Raw genomic sequence first — 20,932 nt, 5'->3', positions numbered from 1 at the left:
AGCTTCTTTTAGATTTGAGCCCTATGCTTCACAACAGTGCCGCTTTCGTCATGCCTAGTCCTTCAAAACTATGTTTCACCATAATAGTTGTTTCTTCTGTTTATTCATCATCTTCTTCTATTTTAATGGTCAATTTAGGATGGTCATTTTAGTAGGTATGCGGATGGTTATTTTAATTTTTATATAGATGATTATTTTGATTGGATTGGGTTTAGTTATATATAATTAAAATATGTTAGATGTTCTGTAAAACCCGGTTAATTAACGGCTAATTAATCCATAAATGAGAATTTATTCTAGAAAGCCTAAAATGTAATTTTTATGGCTAAATGTGATAGAGGAGACTGAGACGAGAATTTTGGTACCAATTTTATAGAATTCGGACCAAGATTGGACCGAACGGGCCAAACCGGGCCAACCGGACCCAAAGTGGGCCCTTGACCCAACATAACTAAACCAAAACCCTAGTTTTCAGCACTCTCTCTCCTCACACAACACCAAACACGCTGAAAAAGAGAGGAAATGGGGGAAGAACACTCTCTCAAACCTCTACCTCTCACTTGATCTTCAAACCACCATAACTTTTGATCTAGAGCTCCGATTGCCGCTCTGTTTGCGGCCACGCGTTCACCGCAGAGATCTCTACAAAACCCATACAATCAATCTTGAGGTAAGCCATGTGTTTCTGTTCGAAATTCCAGCCCTTATTTTCGAGTTTCATGGGTAAAATGTTGAGATTTTGGGTTCTTTGATGTTATAGGACCCAACTCTCTTGAAGGAGAAGGTTAATCTTGTCTCCTTGGACCTTGGGTGTGGTAAGATTCTCAACCCTAGTGTAATTTTGTTGTTCTATGATGTTTGGGTTTTGAGATGTTGTGTATGGGTATGATGGTTGTGGCTTAGGTTGTGTATTTGTGGATTTTGGAGCTTGATTGGTGATTTTGAAAAGCTTGAAAAAGGAATTTCGTGGTGAAAAATCTGTTCTTGGAGGTGTTGAGGCATTGAGAGCTTGTGGATAAGTGATTTGGAAGTGCTCCGGTGGAGCTTGGGAAAATCGGCTAAGGTATGGTTTCGGTTTTCCGTATCTAATATGTAATGTGGTAGGAAATACTTAGACTAGAGGCCCTAAGATAGGCATTGAATTGTTGATGTTGTTGAATGATTGAGATATATGATGTGGTCATATATGTGATGATGATTATTGATGCCTTGGTGGTATAATGTATGAGAAATATGCATGTTGTGATATATGCTTGATGATTGGTTATGGTTGAATTGTGGGTTGAACCATGTTGATGGTGAGTATGATGTTGATTGTGTACAATAATGATTTATTGGAATTGGTGTTGTTGAGAATTGGCATGAGGAATAGTATATGATATGTCAATGTGTTTGAGTTTGAGCCACTTGGGTGAAGTGGGGTAAAATAATGAGATAGTGATTTTTGGTAAATTGTGGTAAAGTGTCAATGTGTGAGTTGAGGAGGCTTGATGTTGAATTTGATATAATTTGATTGATTTCAAAGAAAAGGGATGAAATTGGCATGTTTTGATTGATTTTGAAAAGAGTTGAAAAATGGCTTGTTTTGAAAATGGCACTTGGTGGTTTTGTATGAAAATATGGTTTTTGGGCATACTTTGGCGGAACATAACTTGGACTACGGATCTCTGTTTTGTACCAAATCTGTTTAGAAATGAAATTGGATCCGGGATGTCCATGCCGTTCGAAGAACGGGTGGAAAACGATTTAAAATGAGGAAGTTATGTCCGTTGGAAGATTGGGGTTTAAATCTGTGAATTCTGCAGTTTTTAACTTAGAAAATTTTTAGCAGAATGACCCCTTGTGCGTGGGCGCACTTGGCGCGTACGCGCCGTTCTTCTGAAAAGTGCCATCCACGCGTGCGCGTGATGTGCGCGGGCGCGCCGATTGTGCTGCACCCAATGCCCAGCCATTTTCCAGAGAGTTATGCCAGAACTGTGCCAGTGTTGTGCCTGGGGCATGAGAACACCCACGCGTATGCGTGGTTGACGCGTTCGCGTCGATTGACAAATTTTGAATCCACGCGTTAGCGTGCATGACGCTTGCGCGTCGATGAGTTTTTAAGGCCATCCGCGCGTGCGCGTGGAGTGCGCGTACGCGTGGCCCTGTTTTCATCCCAAAGTTGATTTTTGAGTTTTAAAAGCCAAATCTCATACTTCTAAGCCTCCGATCTCACCATTTATGTCTTAAATCATTATGACATGCCTAGCTGTTAAAAAGGGGCTAGTGAATGAGGTGACTTGCGAGTGAAGCAAGGGAAAAATGAATGATCCATGAGGATCAAGATGATTATGTGAGATGCGGGGGATGGTGGTGGAAGTGCTTGTTATGCCATGGGCCGAAAGGCTATAATTGTTAATGAAACGGCTGGTTATGGATTTAACCGTGAGCCAGAAAGGCTGTGTATGATATGAATATTGGCTGGTTCTGGACGGAACCGTGAGCCGGATGGCTGATATGGATGTTGATCCATGAATGAGAATTCATGCATGTTTATGCTGAATTATTGATAATTGAGATTTGCACTTCCACTATCAGAGGCACGAGATCCCTGGGAGGAAGCAGTGGCTAGCCACCACCTGCTCCAGGTGGAGGCTCGAGACTCTGTTGACCCTATGTCGTAAGTGTGGCCGGGCACTGTGAAAGACCCGGATGAGCTCGCCCCCGAAATATTCACCAGTGAGGGTGATGGATATGGATCATGTTTATGATCAATTTTATAATGAGTATAACTCGAGTTGGGGATGCGCAACAGAGGGACAGTTCAATGGTTAGCGACCAGGACTTGTCGGGTTGGCTCTATAACCGACAAGATGATATCATCGGCCACTAGGGACAAGCATTCATCATATGCATACTATGTGAATTGTTTGAGATTGCCTATTTGACTGCATATAACTTGCTAATTGTCTAAATGTCTTAACTGCTCCTATTTGTATATTCTTTGTCTGATATAACTGTGTTTGCTATAATATACTCCTGCTGGTGGTTGGGAGGTTTGAAGGAATTGGAAAGGGAAGTATTAGTTAGACTGAAGAATCTTTAGTCAGATGCCCTTATATGGTTTAGCTTGTTTATAAGCTTTGATATTATCTGGAGGGAGTTCTAGGATTGCCTTTGGCTTTCCTCTATTATTATGTATTATATATGTGGAAGCTGTTACCATGCTGGGGACCTCTGGTTCTCACCCATGCGGATTTTGTGGTTTTCAGATGCAGGACGTGAGGTTTCCCGCTGAGGCATGCTGGAGACTTATAGATTTGCGAAGATCCTTGTTCTCGGGACTAAGTTTTGGTTTATATGTTTTGCTTAGATACTTTTATCTCCATTAAATAATACAACTGTGATGACTCCTCTTATGGAAGATTTTGGAGAATAGGTTTTATGTATTTGTGTCCCTTTGGGTTTCCTTTGGGGTTTTCCTTATTTTATCATATGTATATATTGCTATGCTCGGACCGGTTATCTTCGCAGCCGGATCTTGAGTCTTGATATTCCTGTTTTTGACAGTCCTTTGTATATATATAATCTCGCGTTGGTTTACCCTCGTTCGTTACGTTATTGATCGGAGTGTTGCGCTTTTGAGTTGCGATTTTTCTTGTTTACCCCTTTTTCTACAAAGGCTCCTAGTTATAATCAATCATTCATACTACTATACGTACTAAATTTTTATAGTTAGAGGTCGTAATACCTTGCCATCTCTGGATTATAACTTAAGCATAAGACTCTGTATAGTAGGGTGTTACATTATGGTATCAGAGCAGTTCGTTCCTGTAGAGCCTGAGGGATGGACTGACTATGCTTCTGTGCATTCTCTGTGTGTGTGTTATGTGCTATTAGTATATCTGCTTGATATAATTGGCATAAACGTTCATGAGCATGCATTTGGGACTTTGAAGCACTAGACTTCCGATATTAAGACTGATCAACTTAATATCGATTGTTGGGTGTGTATAGGAACCAGATGGCGCCTCGTGGACGCGGTAGAGGTAGTACGAGAGGTCGTACGAATGCTCGTGCACCGGAGAATAACCCTAATGACCCGGTGAACTTTATGACTGCGTTGGAGAACATGGATGCTGCTATGCAAGCCACTGCTGAGGCTCTTGGTCAACAGATGAACAACCATGGTAATGATGGGGGTGGAGTTCAAGGCCCGATGACACTGGCAAACTTTTTGAAGGTTAATCCGCCTAAGTTCAAGGGAACTACTAGCCCGACTGAGGCTGATACATGGTTTCAGGCTATAGAGCGAGCATTACAAGCACAAGTGGTACCTGAAGGACAGTGTGTCGAGTTTGCCACTTATATGCTCACCGGTGAAGCGTCGCATTGGTGGCAAGGCATCTGACGTCTTCTGCAGCAGGGTGATGACTATATCACCTGGAATGTCTTTCGAGAAGAGTTCTATAAGAAGTACTTTCCGACTTCTGCTAGGACGGCTAAGGAACTTGAATTGTTACAGCTGAAGCAGGGTACTATGTCCATATCAGAGTATACTGACAAGTTTGAGGAGCTGTTCAGGTTCTCTCGTATGTGCCAAGGGACTCTGGTGGAATATGAGGAATGAAAGTGTGTTAAGTATGAAGGAGGACTCCGGAGTGATATCTTCAGTTCAGTAGGGCCAATGGAGATTAGGACTTTCTCCGAATTGGTGAACAAGTGTAGGGTTGCTGAAGAGTGTGTGAGAAGGGCAACCGCTGAGAAAGGGAGTCACAAAGGATCATTCCCACAGAACCGAGGGAAGAGCTTTGCACCTAGAGGTCCGTCTTTCAAGAGGGAAAGCTCATTTAGGAGGACCAACAACAACAACTCCCAAGGAAAGAAGTTTGGGAAGCAGCCTCAGAATGATCAAGCTTGTACTAGGTGTGGGAGTCACCATCCGGGAGCACCATGCAAGGCCGGATGGGTTTGTGCTACAATTGTGGAAAGGCGGGGCATAAAGCCGCCAGTTGTCCGGAGAGGCAGAAACAAGGTGCTGGGAAGGCACAACAGACTGGTCGGGTGTTCACCACTTCAGCTATAGGTGCCGAGGGATCCGAGACACTTATTAGAGGTAACTGTGAAATAGCTGGTCAAACTCTAAATGCTTTATCTGATTCTGGAGCATCGCATTCATTCATTGCATTTGAGAAAGCCCATGAGTTAGGCTTGAAGATTGTAACCTTAGGTTATGATCTAAGAGTGTACAATGCTACCCATGAAGCTACGGTAACTAGGCTAGGATGCCCGGAAGTTTCCTTTAGGTTCAAGCAGCGTGATTTTGTTCATAATTTAGTCTGCTTGCCGATGGTCGGTCTTGATCTTATCTTGGGATTGGATTGGTTATCTAAGAACCATGTCCTGCTTGATTGTTCTACAAAGTCGGTGTACTTTATGCCGGAAGATACCGAAGGGCCGGTCGTGGTGAATAATTATTACTTGAACTCGATGATGGTGAACTGTTCTGGAATCGAATGTCAGGGTATCATGTTGTTAACCGCGGGCGTTTCGGGAGATGATCAAAGGCTGGAACAGATTCCGGTTGTGTGTGAGTTTTCGGAAGTGTTTCCCGATGATATTGATGAGTTTCCACCTAACCGAGAGGTTGAGTTTGCTATTGAATTGGTGCCCGGGGCGGGACCAATCTCAAGTGCTCCTTACAGGATGTCACCGTTAGAGATGAACGAGCTAAAGTCTCAGTTAGAGGATTTGTTGGGAAAGAATTTTATACGACCAAGTGTCTCTCCGTGGGGCGCTCCAGTGTTACTGGTGAAGAAGAAAGATGGGAGTATGCGGCTCTGTGTGGATTACAGGCAGTTGAACAAGGTTACAATAAAGAATAAGTACCCACTGCCAAGAATTGATGATCTCATGGATCAGTTACAAGGAGCTGGAGTTTTCTCCAAGATTGATTTGCGATCCGGTTATCTCCAGATAAGGGTGAGGGGTGAGGATATCCCTAAGACTGCTTTCAGAACTCGTTATGGTCACTACGAGTACACTGTGATGTCCTTTGGGTTGATGAACGCTCCTGCGGTATTCATGGATTACATGAATAGAGTTTTCCGTCCGTTTCTGGATAAATTCGTTGTTGTCTTCATTGATGACATACTAATTTATTCCAAGACTGAAGAAGAACATGCGGAACACTTGAGGACCGTGTTGCAGATTCTAAAGGAGAAGAAACTCTATGCAAAACTGTCTAAGTGTGAGTTTTGGAAGAGTGAGGTGAAGTTTTTGGGTCACGTGGTGAGTAAGAAGGGAATAGCCGTAGACCCAACTAAGGTGGAGGCTGTAATGGTTTGGAAACAACCAACTACCATAACGGAGATAAGGAGTTTTCTGGGTTTAGCTGGCTATTACCGAAGGTTTATCAAAGGCTTTTCACAGATAGCTTTGCCAATGACGAAGTTAACCCGAAAAGACACTCCGTTTGTTTGGACTCCTGAATGCGAGGAGAGCTTTCAGACATTGAAGAAAAAGTTGACTACTGCACCTGTGTTAGTGTTACCCGAGCCGAATGAGTCTTTTGAGGTGTATTGTGACGCCTCATTGAAGGGTCTAGGGTGCGTGCTGATGCAGCACCATAATGTGGTGGCGTATGCCTCACGACAGTTGAGACCTCATGAAGTTAGTTACCCTACGCACGATTCGGAACTCGCTGCGGTTGTGTTTGCCTTGAAGGTGTGGAGGCATTATCTCTATGGGGTTAAGTTCCAAGTTTTCTCTGATCATAAGAGCTTGAAGTATCTCTTTGATCAGAAAGAGCTTAATATGAGGCAGAGAAGGTGGATGGAATTGTTGAAGGACTACGACTTTGAATTGCATTACCATCCGGGAAAGGCGAACGTAGTGGCAGATGCGTTAAGTCGGAAGTCGTTATATGCGGCTTGGATGATGCTTCAAGAGGAGAAGTTGCTCAAGGGATTCGAGAGTCTTAAAATTGGCGCTCGAGAGGTATCCGGAACCTTGTGTTTGAGCCGACTAGAAATCTCAAGTGACTTTAAGTCCGAACTTCGAAAGGCTCATCAAGATGATGAAGCGTTATGGAAAGTGTTACCGGCCATTGAGCAAGGAAAACAGTGGAGAGTGTCGGAAGAAAAAGATGGGTTATGGAGGTTCAAGGGTAGGATCATTGTGCCGGATGTTGGCACTTTGAGGCAAGATATCTTAAAGGAGGCACACAAAAGCGGATTCTCCATTCACCCGGGAAGTACTAAGATGTACCATGATTTGAAGGCGATGTTTTGGTGGCCGGGTATGAAGAACGATGTGGCGGAATATGTTTCAAAGTGCTTAACTTGTCAAAAGGTAAAGATTGAACATCAAAGACCTTCCGGGATGTTGCAACCTTTAGAGATTCCACAATGGAAGTGGGAAAGTATTGCAATGGACTTTGTGTCAGGATTGCCAAGGTCTAGGGCTGGTTTTGATGCTATTTGGGTGATTGTGGACCGACTGACGAAGTCAGCTCACTTTTTACCCATTCGGATGACTTACACCCTTGAGGAGCTAGCACGATTATACATAAAGGAGATTGTGAGACTTCATGGTGTACCTGCTACTATAATCTCTGATAGAGATCCTCGTTTCACTTCAAGGTTTTGGGGTGCATTTCAGAAGGCTTTTGGAACCCGATTAAGCTTGAGCACAGCTTACCATCCTCAAACAGATGGTCAATCTGAGAGGACGATCCAAACACTAGAGGATATGTTGAGAGCTTGTGTTTTGGACCAACCGGCGAGTTGGGATCGGTATATGCCATTAGTGGAGTTTGCATACAATAATAGTTATCATGCGAGCATTGGAATGGCTCCGTATGAGGCCTTGTATGGGAGAAATATCAATCTCCGCTATGTTGGTATGAAGCTGGAGAGAAAAGCTTGTTGGGACCGGAAATGATAGCTGAGACTACTGAACAAGTCAAGAAAATCCGAGATAGGATGCTTACGGCGCAGAGTCGTCAAAAGAGTTACGCCGATCAAAGGTGAAAGCCCTTAGAATTTGAGGAAGGAAACCATGTTTTCCTTAAGGTTACTCCGACTACAGGAGTAGGTAGGGCGATTAAGGCAAAGAAGTTGAATCCTCGATACATTGGTCCATTTCAGATCCTAGAGAGGATTGGACCGGTGGCGTATCGGATGGCTCTACCACCTTATCTTTCGAACCTGCTGGTGCACGAAATTGCAATAACACTTTTGCAATCCCGCACAACTAACCAGCAAGTGCACTGGGTCGTCCAAGTAATACCTTGCGTGAGCAAGGGTCGATCCCACGGAGATTGTCGGCTTGAAGCAAGCTATGGTTATCTTGTAAATCTTAGTCAGGATATCAGGAATTATCAGGATTGATTGTGAAAAGCAAAAGAACATGAAATAGGTACTTGTTCAGCAGTAATGGAGAATAGGTTGAGGCTCTGGAGATGCTCCATCTTCTGAATCTCTGCTTTCCTACTGACTTCTTCATCAAACACGCAAGGCTCCTTCCATGGCAAGCTGTATGTAGGGTTTCACCGTTGTCAGTGGCTACCTCCCATCCTCTCAGTGAAAATGTTCCTATGCTCTGTCACAGCATGGCTAATCAGCTGTCGGTTCTCGGTCAGGCCGGAATAGAATCCAGTGATTCTTTTGCGTCTGTCACTAACGCCCCGCCTGCTAGGAGTTTGAAGCACGTCACAGTCATTCAGTCATTGAATCCTACTCAGAATACCACAGACAAGGTTTAGACCTTCCGGATTCTCTTGAATGCCGCCATCAGTTCTAGCTTATACCACGAAGATTCTGGTTAAGGAATCCAAGAGATATCTACTCAATCTAAAGTAGAACAGAGGTGGTTGTCAGGCACATGTTCATAGTTGAGAATGATGATGAGTGTCACGGATCATCACATTCATCCGGGTTAAGAGCAAGTGATATCTTAGAATAGAAGCAAGCATGATTGAATAAGAAACAGTAGTAATTGCATTAATCCATCAAGACACAGCAGAGCTCCTCACCCCCAACCATGGGGTTTAGAGACTCATGCCGTGAAAGGTACACAAAGAAACGTGTAAAGTGTCATGAGGTACAGATACAATGTCAAAAGGTCCTATTAATAGTAAACTAGTATCCTAAGGTTTACAGAAATGAGTAAATGACAGAAAAATCCACTTCCGGGCCCACTTGGTGTGTGCTTGGGCTGAGCAATGAAGCATTTTTGTGTAGAGACCTTTTCTGGAGTTAAACGCCAGCTTTCATGCCAGTTTGGGCGTTTAACTCCAAGTTTATGCCAGTTCCAGCGTTAAACGCTGGAATTTCTGAGGGTGATTTGCCACGCCGGTTTGGGCCATCAAATCTTGGGCAAAGTATGGACTATCATATATTGCTGGAAAGCCCAGGATGTCTACTTTCCAACGCCGTTGAGAGCGCGCCAATTGGGCTTTTGTAGCTCCAGAAAATCCACTTCGAGTGCAGGGAGGTCAGAATCCAACAGCATCTGCAGTCCTTTTTAGTCTCTGAATCAGATTTTTGCTCAGAACCTTCAATTTCAGTCAGAAAATACCTGAAATCACAGAAAAACACACAAACTCATAGTAAAGTCCAGAAAAGTGAATTTTAACTAAAAACTAATAAAAATATACTAAAAACTAACTAAAAGATACTAAAAACATACTAAAAACAATGCCAAAAAGTGTACAAATTATCCGCTCATCACAACACCAAACTTAAATTGTTGCTTGTCCCCAAGCAACTGAGAATCAAAATAGGATAAAAAGAAGAGAATATACTATAGACTCCAAAATATCAAAGAAACATAGTTCCAATTAGATGAGCGGGACTAGTAGCTTTTTGCCTCCGAACAGTTTTGGCATCTCACTCTATCCTTTGAAGTCCAGAATGATTGGCATCTATGAGAACTCAGAACTCAGATAGTGTTATTGATTCTCCTAGTTAAGTATAATGATTCTTGAACATAGCTAGTATATGAGTCTTGGCTGTGGCCCAAAGCACTCTGTCTTCCAGTATTACCACCGGATACATACATGCCACAGACACATAATTGGGTGAACCTTTTCAGATTGTGACTCAGCTTTGCTAGAGTCCCCAATTAGAGGTGTCCAAGGATCTTAAGCACACTCTTTTTGCCTTGGTTCACAACTTTATTTCTTTTTTTTTTTCGAAATATATATATATATTTTTTTCACTGCTTTTTCTTGCTTCAAGAATCAATTTGATGATTTTTCAGATCCTCAATAACAGTTCTCTTTCTCCTCATTCTTTCAAGAGCCAACAATTTTTTAACATTCTCAAAACAACAAATTCAAGAGACATATGCACTGTTCAAGCATTCATTCAGAAAACAAAAAGTATTGTCACCACATCAAACTAATTCAACTAGTTTCAAGGATAAATTTCGAAATCCTGTACTTCTTGTTCTTTTGTGATTAAAGCATTTTTCTCTTAAGAGAGGTGATGGATTCATAGGGCATGCATAACTTCAAGGCATAATCTTTAAATTTTATTAATTATGAATTAAGAACAAGACTCAAATATAGATATAAAATGAAACTAAAAATAGAAAACAAAACAAACCATAGGCTCCTAATGATAAAGGTTTTCACAGAGTTAGGACTCAACAACCTTGATTTTGAGAAGTGGATGCTCCCTCAGCTTGAGAGGAGAGCTTTTGGTGCTTCAGCTCTTGGAGTTCACGCCCCTGCTCCTCTTGCTCCTTCCATTGACTTCTTGGTGATTGGATGTTCAATGGGTATGAATTCATCTGCTCCCATCTTCACTCCAGCCTCTTTACAGAGTAAGGAGATCAAGCTTGGGTAGGCCAGTTTGGTTACAGTGGAATTCTTATTTGCAATTGTGTAGATCTCACAGGTAATCACATGATGAACCTCCACTTCTTTTCTAAGCATAATGCAATGAATCATCACTGCTCTCTTGATAGTTACCTCAGAACGGTTGCTAGTGGGCAGTATGGAACGCCCAATAAAGTCTAGCCAACCTCTTGCAATTGGTTTGAGGTCTCCCCTCTTGAGTTGGTTTGGGACACCCTTAGAATTGGTTATCCACTTAGTTCCAGGGAGGCATATGTCCTCTAGAACTTGATCCAACCCTTTGTCTGCTCTCACCATTCTCCTATTAAAGGAGTCAGGATCATCTTGCAGTTGAGGCAACTTGAAGATTTCTCTTATTTTGTCCAGATGGAAGTATATAACTTTCCCTCTGACCATGGTTCTGTAGGTATGGTAAGCGGTTCCAGTCATTCTCTGCTTATCTGTTAGCCACAGATTTGAGTAGAATTCCTGAACCATGTTCCTTCCAACCTTTGTTTCAGGATTGGTTAGAACTTCCCATCCTCTGTTTCGAATTTGCTCTTGGATCCCCGGATATTCATCTTCTTTCAGATCAAATTTAACTTCCGGGATCACTGACCTCAGACCCATTATTTTGTGATAATGGTCTTCATGTTCTTTGGTTAAGAACTTCTCTTGATTCCAAAGATTCTTTGGAATAGTCTCTTTCTTTCCTCTTAAATTGGTTTGTTTTCCCTTAGGAGCCATGATCTTGATGAATCTTGGCTTAGTGATCACGGAAAAGCACACCAAACTTAGAGGTTTGCTTGTCCTCAAGCAAAAGAAAGGAAGGAAGAGAAAGGGAGGAAGAGGAAATTCGAATGGTGTGGTGGAAAGAGGGAGCCAAACGTGTATTTATAAGGTGGGGAGGGGAGTTTTCGAAAAAAAAGAGAATTTTGAAAGGAGATTTGAGAAGATATGGAGAGTGATTTTAGATTTTTGAAAATTTGAAAGTGAATGATGAGAGATTGAAATGTATTTTTGTAGAAAAATATGGGTAAGAAAAGGAAAGTTTGAAAAAATCTGATTTGAAAACAAAATTGTGGTCCCCCACCTTGCTGGCGTTAAACGCCCAGAATGGCACCCATTCTGGCGTTTAACGCCCAATTGTTGCCCCTTTTGGGCGTTTAACGCCCAGCCAGGTGCCCTGGCTGGCGTTAAACGCCAGAAATCCTTTATCACTGGGCGTTTTTCTGAACGCCCAGGATGCTGCACACCTGGCGTTAAACGCCCAGAATGGTGCCCATTCTGGCGTTTAACGCCCAAAATGGCACCATTCCTGGCGTTAAACGCCCAGAATGGTACCCATTCTGGCGTTTAACGCCCAAAATGCCCCTTACTGGCGTTTTTTCGCCAGTAAGCTCTTTTTCTCTGCTTTTTGAGCTGAATCCTTCTGTAACTCTGTGAATTCCTTCATTTTTGATACTTGCCTCTGTAAGAACTAATCATATAACCTCCTAATGACTGGGTTGCCTCCCAGCAAGCGCTTCTTTACTGTCTTTAGCTGGACCTTTACTGAGAATCACTCAAGTCTCAGTTTTGAGCATTCCTGCTCAAAATTGCTTTCAAGATAATGCTTGATTCTCTATCCATTAACAATGAACTTTTTGTCAGAATCAATATCCTGAAGCTCAACATATCCATATGGTGACACTCCTGTGATCACATACGGACCCCTCCACCGGGATTTGAGTTTTCCTGGGAACAATTTGAGCCTGGAGTTGAAGAGCAGAACTTTTTGTCCTGGCTCAAAAACTCTGGTTGACAATTTCTTGTCATGCCACTTCTTTGCCTTTTCCTTGTAAATTTTTGCATTTTCAAAGGCATTGAGTCTGAACTCCTCTAGCTCATTTAACTGGAGCAATCTTTTTTCACCAGCTAACTGAGCATCCATGTTTAGGAATCTGGTCGCCCAGTAGGCTTTATGTTCCAGTTCCACAGGCAAATGACAGGCCTTCCCATACACCAATTGGTATGGAGAGGTTCCTATAGGAGTTTTGAATGCTGTTCTGTACGCCCACAGAGCATCATCCAAGCTCTTTGCCCAATCCTTTCTTCGGGCTATCACAGTCCGTTCTAGGATTCTTTTTAGCTCTCTGTTAGAGACTTCAGCTTGCCCATTTGTCTGTGGATGATACGGAGTTGCCACTTTATGGCTGATTCCATATCTAACCATAGCAGAGTATAGCTGTTTGTTGCAGAAATGAGAGCCCCCATCACTGATTAGTACTCTGGGAATACCAAACCTGCTGAAGATGTGTTTCTGGAGGAATTTTAGCACGGTCTTGGTATCATTAGTGGGTGTAGCAATTGCTTCTACCCACTTAGATACGTAGTCCACTGCCACCAGAATGTAAGTGTTTGAGTATGATGGTGGGAATGGACCCATGAAGTCAATTCCCCATACATCAAACAATTCTATCTCTAATATCCCTTGTTGAGGCATGGCATATCCGTGAGGCAGGTTACCAGCCCTTTGGCAACTGTCACAGTTACGCACAAACTCTCGGGAGTCTTTATAGAGAGTAGGCCAGTAGAAGCCACACTGGAGGACTTTAGTGGCTGTTCGCTCACTTCCAAAATGTCCTCCATACTGTGATCCATGGCAATGCCATAGGATCCTTTGTGCTTCTTCTCTGGGTACACATCTGCGGATCACTCCGTCAGCACATCTCTTAAAGAGATATGGTTCATCCCAGAGGTAGTACTTGGCATCTGAAATTAATTTCTTTCTTTGCACACTGCTGTACTCCTTGGGTATGAACCTCACAGCCTTATAATTTGCAATATCTGCAAACCATGGAGCTTCCTGAATAGCAAAGAGTTGCTCATCCGGGAAAGTCTCAGAGATCTCAGTAGAAGGGAGGGACGCCCCAGCTACTGGTTCTATTCGGGACAGATGATAAGCTACCTGGTTTTCTGTCCCTTTTTTGTCTCTTATTTCTATATCAAACTCTTGCAGAAGCAACACCCATCTGATAAGCCTGGGTTTTGAATCCTGCTTTGTAAGTAAGTATTTAAGAGCAGCATGGTCAGTGTACACAACCACCTTGGATCCTACTAGATAAGATCTAAACTTGTCAATGGCATAAACCACTGCAAGTAATTCTTTTTCTGTGGTTGTGTAATTCTTCTGTGCATCATTTAGAACACGGCTAGCATAATAAATGACATGCAGAAGTTTGTTATGCCTCTGTCCCAACACTGCACCAATGGCATGATCACTGGCATCACACATTAATTCAAATGGCAATGTCCAATCAGGTGCAGAGATGACTGGTGCTGTGACCAGCTTAGCTTTCAGGGTCTCAAACGTCTGCAGACACTGTGTGTCAAACACAAATGGTGTGTCAGCAGCTAGCAGATTACTCAGAGGTTTGGCAATTTTCGAAAAATCCTTTATGAACCTTCTGTAAAATCCTGCATGCCCCAGAAAGCTTCTGATTGCCTTAACATTGGCAGGTGGTGGTAATTTTTCAATCACCTCTACCTTTGCCTTATCCACCTCTATTTCCCTGCTTGAAATTTTATGCCCAAGGACAATTCCCTCAGTCACCATAAAGTGACATTTCTCCCAGTTTAAAACCAGGTTAGTCTCTTGGCACCTTTTCAGGACAAGTGATAGGTGGTTAAGACAGGAGCTGAATGAGTCTCCATATACTGAGAAGTCATCCATGAAGACTTCCAGAAATTTCTCTACCATATCTGAGAAGATAGAGAGCATGCACCTCTGAAAGGTTGCAGGTGCATTGCACAGACCAAAAGGCATCCTTCTGTAGGCAAACACGCCAGAAGGGCAAGTGAATGCTGTTTTCTCTTGGTCCTGAGGGTCTACTGCAATCTGGTTGTAGCCTGAATAGCCATCCAAAAAGCAGTAATAATCATGACCAGCTAGTCTTTCTAGCATTTGGTCTATGAATGGTAAAGGAAAATGATCCTTTCTGGTGGCTGTATTGAGCCTTCTGTAGTCAATACACATGCGCCATCCTGTGACTGTTCTTGTAGGAACCAGTTCATTTTTTCATTATGAACCACTGTCATGCCTCCCTTCTTGGGGACAACTTGGACAGGGCTCACCCAGGGGCTATCAGAAATAGGATAAATAATCCCAGCCTCTAGTAATTTAGTGACCTCTTTCTGCACCACCTCCTTCATGGCTGGATTTAGCCTCCTCTGTGGTTGAACCACTGGTTTGGCATTATCCTCCAACAGGATCTTGTGCATGCATCTAGCTGGGCTAATGCCCTTAAGATCACTTATGGACCACCCAAGAGCTGTCTTGTGTGTCCTTAGCACTTGAATCAGTGCTTCCTCTTCCTGTGGATTTAAAGCAGAGCTTATAATCACTGGAAAAGTGTCACCCTCTCCCAGAAATGCGTACTTCAGGGATGGTGGTAGAGGTTTGAGTTCAGGTTTGGGAGGTTTATTCTCCTCCTGAGGAATTTTCGAAAATTCTTTTGCTCCCTCTAGTTCTTCTTGATCAGGTTGAGCATCTTTGAAGATGTCCTCAAGCTCTGATTCTAGGCTTTCAGCCATATTGATCTCTTCTACCAGAGAGTCAATAATGTCAGCGCCCATGCAGTCATTTGGTGTGTCTGGATGCTGCATAGCTTTTACAGCATTCAACTTGAACTCATCCTCATTGACTCTCAGGGTTACTTCCCCTCTTTGTACATCAATGAGAGTTCGTCCAGTTGCTAGGAAAGGTCTTCCTAGAATAAGAGTTGCACTCTTGTGCTCCTCCATTTCCAGTACCACAAAGTCAGTTGGAAAGGCAAATGGCCCAACCTTGACAATCATGTCCTCTATTATGCCTGATGGGTGTTTAATGGAGCCATCAGCAAGTTAGAGGCATATCCTGGTTGGTTTGACTTCTCCAGTCAACCCAAGCTTTCTGATAGTGGATGCAGGTATTAGATTGATGCTTGCTCCAAGATCACATAGGGCTGTCTTGGTGCAAGCGCCCTCTAATGTGCATGGTATCATAAAGCTTCCAGGATCTTGAAGCTTTTCTGGTAAGCTTTTCAAAATGACTGCACTGCATTCTTCAGTGAGAAACACTCTTTCAGTTTCTCTCCAATCCTTCTTATGACTTAAGATCTCTTTCATGAACTTAGCATAAGAAGGTATTTGCTCAAGTGCCTCTGCAAATGGAATCTTTATTTCAAGAGTCCTTAAATAATCTGCAAAGCGGGCAAATTGCTTATCCTGTTCCGCTTTGCGGAGTTTCTGAGGATAAGGCATCTTGGCTTGATATTCTTCAACCTTTGATGCTGCAGGTTTATTCCTTACAGAAGTGGTTGAAGAAGCCTTGTTAGAGGGATTGTTGTCAGCACTCTCAGGTGTCTGATCCTCCCTTGGCGTCTGAACACCAGGATTGGGTGGAAAATGGGCGTTTAACGCCAACTTTTCCCCCTTTTCTGGCGTTTGAACGCCAGAACTGGGCAAGGAATGGTCGTTTAACGCCAGCTTTCCTTCCCTTTCTGGCGTTTGAACGCCAATAACATTCCTCTCTGGGCTCTTACTGTCCTCAGAGGGATTTTGAACAGTGGTTTGGTTATCCTCTGTCAATTGTTCCTTGTTTGGCTTTTTGCTCTTTTGAGCAGTGGTGTTCAGTGTTTTTCCACTCCTCAGTTGAACTGCTTGACATTCTTCTGTTATCTGTTTAGATATTTGCTGTTTTGCTTGATTCAACTGCAGTTCTATGTTCTTGTTAGCAACCTTAGTATCATGGAGCATTTCTTTAAATTTTGCTAACTGTTCTGTCATCAGGAGCAATTGTTGATTAAGCTCATTCATCTGTTCTTGAGGATTAGGATCAGTGACTAATGCCATGACTTCCTCTTTTGGAACGAACTCATTGCTAGAATATAAGTATTGGTTTCTAGCAACAGTGTCTATAAGCTCTTGAGCTTCTTCAATTGTCTTCCTCATGTGTATAGATCCACCAGCTGAGTGGTCTAAAGACATCTGAGCTTTTTCTGTGAGCCCATAGTAGAAGATGTCTAACTGTACCCACTCTGAAAACATTTCAGAGGGGCATTTTCTAAGCATACCTCTATACCTCTCCAGGCATTATAAAGGGATTCATTATCCTCTTGTTTAAAGCCTTGGATGTCCAGCCTTAGCTGTGTCATCCTCTTTGGAGGGTAAAAATGATTCAGGAATTTGTCTGACAACTGTTTCCATGTCTTTATGCTTGCTGTAGGTTGGTTATTCAACCACCTTTTTGCTTGATCTTTTACAGCAAATGGAAACAGTAATAGTCTGTAGACATCCTGATCTACCTCTTTATCATGTACTGTGTCAGCAATTTGTAAGAACTGTGCCAGAAATTCAGTAGGTTCTTCCTGTGGAAGACCGGAATACTGGCAATTTTGCTGCACTATGATAATGAGTTGAGGATTTAGCTCAAAGCTGCTTGCTTTGATGGGAGGTGTACAGATGCTACTCCCATATGCAGCTGTAATGGGGTTAGCATATGACCCCAGAGTCCTTTTGGACTGATCAATCCCTCTTAGGTCCATAATGGACAAAAGGGAAATGATAATGATTGCAAATAGATAAATTTTGTTTTTTTTTTTTTGAATTAACCGAAAAAAATAAAATAAAACAAAAGGCAATTAAAATAAAAAATTCGAAAATCAGAAAGAAACAAGATCAAAGCAAATTGAGAACTGAATCAATTAGTTAATTAAAAAGATTTTGAAAACAGCAATTAAAAAGATATGATTGAAAAATTTTTATGAAAAAGATTTGATTTTTGAAAAGAGGAAAGAGAAAAACAACAAAAAGACACCAAACTTAAAATTTTTAGAAAATCAAACACTAATTTTCGAAAATTTTAAAGGAAAAAACACAAAGAGGACACCAAACTTAGAATTTTTATGAATTAAAAAGGGACTAAGAACATGCAAAATCGAAAATTTTAAAAGAAAAACAAAAGCATGCAATTGACACCAAACTTAGAATATGAAACTAGACTCAACTAAAAGACTCTAAACTAATAAAAATAAAACAGTCCTAATCTAAGCAACAAGATAAACCGTCAGTTGTCCAAACTCGAACAATCCCCGGCAACGGCGCCAAAAACTTGGTGCACGAAATTGCAATAACACTTTTGCAATCCCGCACAACTAACCAGCAAGTGCACTGGGTCGTCCAAGTAATACCTTGCGTGAGCAAGGGTCGATCCCACGGAGATTGTCGGCTTGAAGCAAGCTATGGTTATCTTGTAAATCTTAGTCAGGATATCAGGAATTATCAGGATTGATTGTGAAAAGCAAAAGAACATGAAATAGGTACTTGTTCAGCAGTAATGGAGAATAGGTTGAGGCTCTGGAGATGCTCCATCTTCTGAATCTCTGCTTTCCTACTGACTTCTTCATCAAACACGCAAGGCTCCTTCCATGGCAAGCTGTATGTAGGGTTTCACCGTTGTCAGTGGCTACCTCCCATCCTCTCAGTGAAAATGTTCCTATGCTCTGTCACAGCATGGCTAATCAGCTGTCGGTTCTCGGTCAGGCCGGAATAGAATCCAGTGATTCTTTTGCGTCTGTCACTAACGCCCCGCCTGCTAGGAGTTTGAAGCACGTCACAGTCATTCAGTCATTGAATCCTACTCAGAATACCACAGACAAGGTTTAGACCTTCTGGATCTCTTGAATGCCGCCATCAGTTCTAGCTTATACCACGAAGATTCTGGTTAAGGAATCCAAGAGATATCTACTCAATCTAAAGTAGAACAGAGGTGGTTGTCAGGCACATGTTCATAGTTGAGAATGATGATGAGTGTCACGGATCATCACATTCATCCGGGTTAAGAGCAAGTGATATCTTAGAATAGAAGCAAGCATGATTGAATAAGAAACAGTAGTAATTGCATTAATCCATCAAGACACAGCAGAGCTCCTCACCCCCAACCATGGGGTTTAGAGACTCATGCCGTGAAAGGTACACAAAGAAACGTGTAAAGTGTCATGAGGTACAGATACAATGTCAAAAGGTCCTATTAATAGTAAACTAGTATCCTAAGGTTTACAGAAATGAGTAAATGACAGAAAAATCCACTTCCGGGCCCACTTGGTGTGTGCTTGGGCTGAGCAATGAAGCATTTTTGTGTAGAGACCTTTTCTGGAGTTAAACGCCAGCTTTCATGCCAGTTTGGGCGTTTAACTCCAAGTTTTATGCCAGTTCCAGCGTTAAACGCTGGAATTTCTGAGGGTGATTTGCCACGCCGGTTTGGGCCATCAAATCTTGGGAAAAGTATGGACTATCATATATTGCTGGAAAGCCCAGGATGTCTACTTTCCAACGCCGTTGAGAGCGCGCCAATTGGGCTTTTGTAGCTCCAGAAAATCCACTTCGAGTGCAGGGAGGTCAGAATCCAACAGCATCTGCAGTCCTTTTTAGTCTCTGAATCAGATTTTTGCTCAGAACCTTCAATTTCAGTCAGAAAATACCTGAAATCACAGAAAAACACACAAACTCATAGTAAAGTCCAGAAAAGTGAATTTTAACTAAAAACTAATAAAAATATACTAAAAACTAACTAAAAGATACTAAAAACATACTAAAAACAATGCCAAAAAGTGTACAAATTATCCGCTCATCACCTGCACGACGTGTTTCACGTGTCGCAGCTTCGGAAGTACACTCCTGTTGCTAGCCATGTGTTGGTACCTGAATCGGTTCAGTTAAGGGAAGATTTGACGCTTCCAGTGGCTCCAGTCAGAATTGATGATACTAGTATCAAACGGTTGCGTGGAAAAGAGGTTTTATTAGTCAAAGTGGCTTGGAGTCGAGGCGGTGTTGAGGAACACACTTGGGAACTCGAGTCAGAGATGCGATCGGATTATCCGCATTTATTCTCAGGTAATTGCATTTGAATTTTGTGGGCAAAATTCCCAATTAGGTGGGTAGAATGTAAAACCTGGTTAATTAACGGCTAATTAACCCATAAATGAGAATTTATTCTAGAAAGCCTAAAATGTGATTTTTATGGCTAAATGTGATAGAGGAGACTGAGACGAGAATTTTGGTACCAATTTTATAGAATTCGGACCAAGATTGGACCGAACGGGCCAAACCGGGCCAACCGGACCCAAAGTGGGCCCTTGGCCCAATATAACTAAACCAAAACCCTAGTTTTCAGCACTCTCTCTCCTCACACAACACCAAACACGCTGAAAAAGAGAGGAAATGGGGGAAGAACACTCCCTCAAACCTCTACCTCTCACTTGATCTTCAAACCACCATAACTTTTGATCTAGAGCTCTGATTGCCGCTCCATTTGTGGCCACGCGTTCACTGCGGAGAGCTCTACAAAACCCATACAATCAATCTTGAGGTAAGCCACGTGTTTCTGTTCGAAATTCCAGCCCTTATTTTCGAGTTTCATGGGTAAAATGTTGAGATTTTGGGTTCTTTGATGTTATAGGACCCAACTCTCTTGAAGGAGAAGGTTAATCTTGTCTCCTTGGACCTTGGGTGTGGTAAGATTCTCAACCCTAGTGTAATTTTGTTGTTCTATGATGTTTGGGTTTTGAGATGTTGTGTATGGGTATGATGGTTGTGGCTTAGGTTGTGTATTTGTGGATTTTGGAGCTTGATTGGTGATTTTGAAAAGCTTGAAAAAGGGATTTGATGGTGAAAAATCCGTTCTTGGAGGTGTTGAGGCCTTGAGAGCTTGTGAATAAGTGATTTGGAAGTGCTCCGGTGGAGCTTGGGAAAATCGGCTAAGGTATGGTTTCGGTTTCCCGTATCTAATATGTAATGTGGTAGGAAATACTTAGGCTAGAGGCCCTAAGATAGGCATTGAATTGTTGATTTTGTTGAATGATTGAGATATATGATGTGGTCATATATGTGATGATGATTATTGATGCCTTGGTGGTATGATGTATGAGAAATATGCATGTTGTGATATATGCTTGATGATTGGTTATGGTTGAATTGTGGGTTGAACCATGTTGATGGTGAGTATGATGTTGATTGTGTACAATAATGATTTATTGGAATTGGAGTTGTTGAGAATTGGCATGAGGAATAGTATATGATATGTCAATG

The sequence above is a fragment of the Arachis stenosperma genome, chromosome 10, assembly GCF_014773155.1.
Source record: "Arachis stenosperma cultivar V10309 chromosome 10, arast.V10309.gnm1.PFL2, whole genome shotgun sequence".
In the NCBI taxonomy this organism is placed as follows: Eukaryota; Viridiplantae; Streptophyta; class Magnoliopsida; order Fabales; family Fabaceae; genus Arachis; species Arachis stenosperma.
This window is presented reverse-complemented; position numbering follows the sequence as displayed.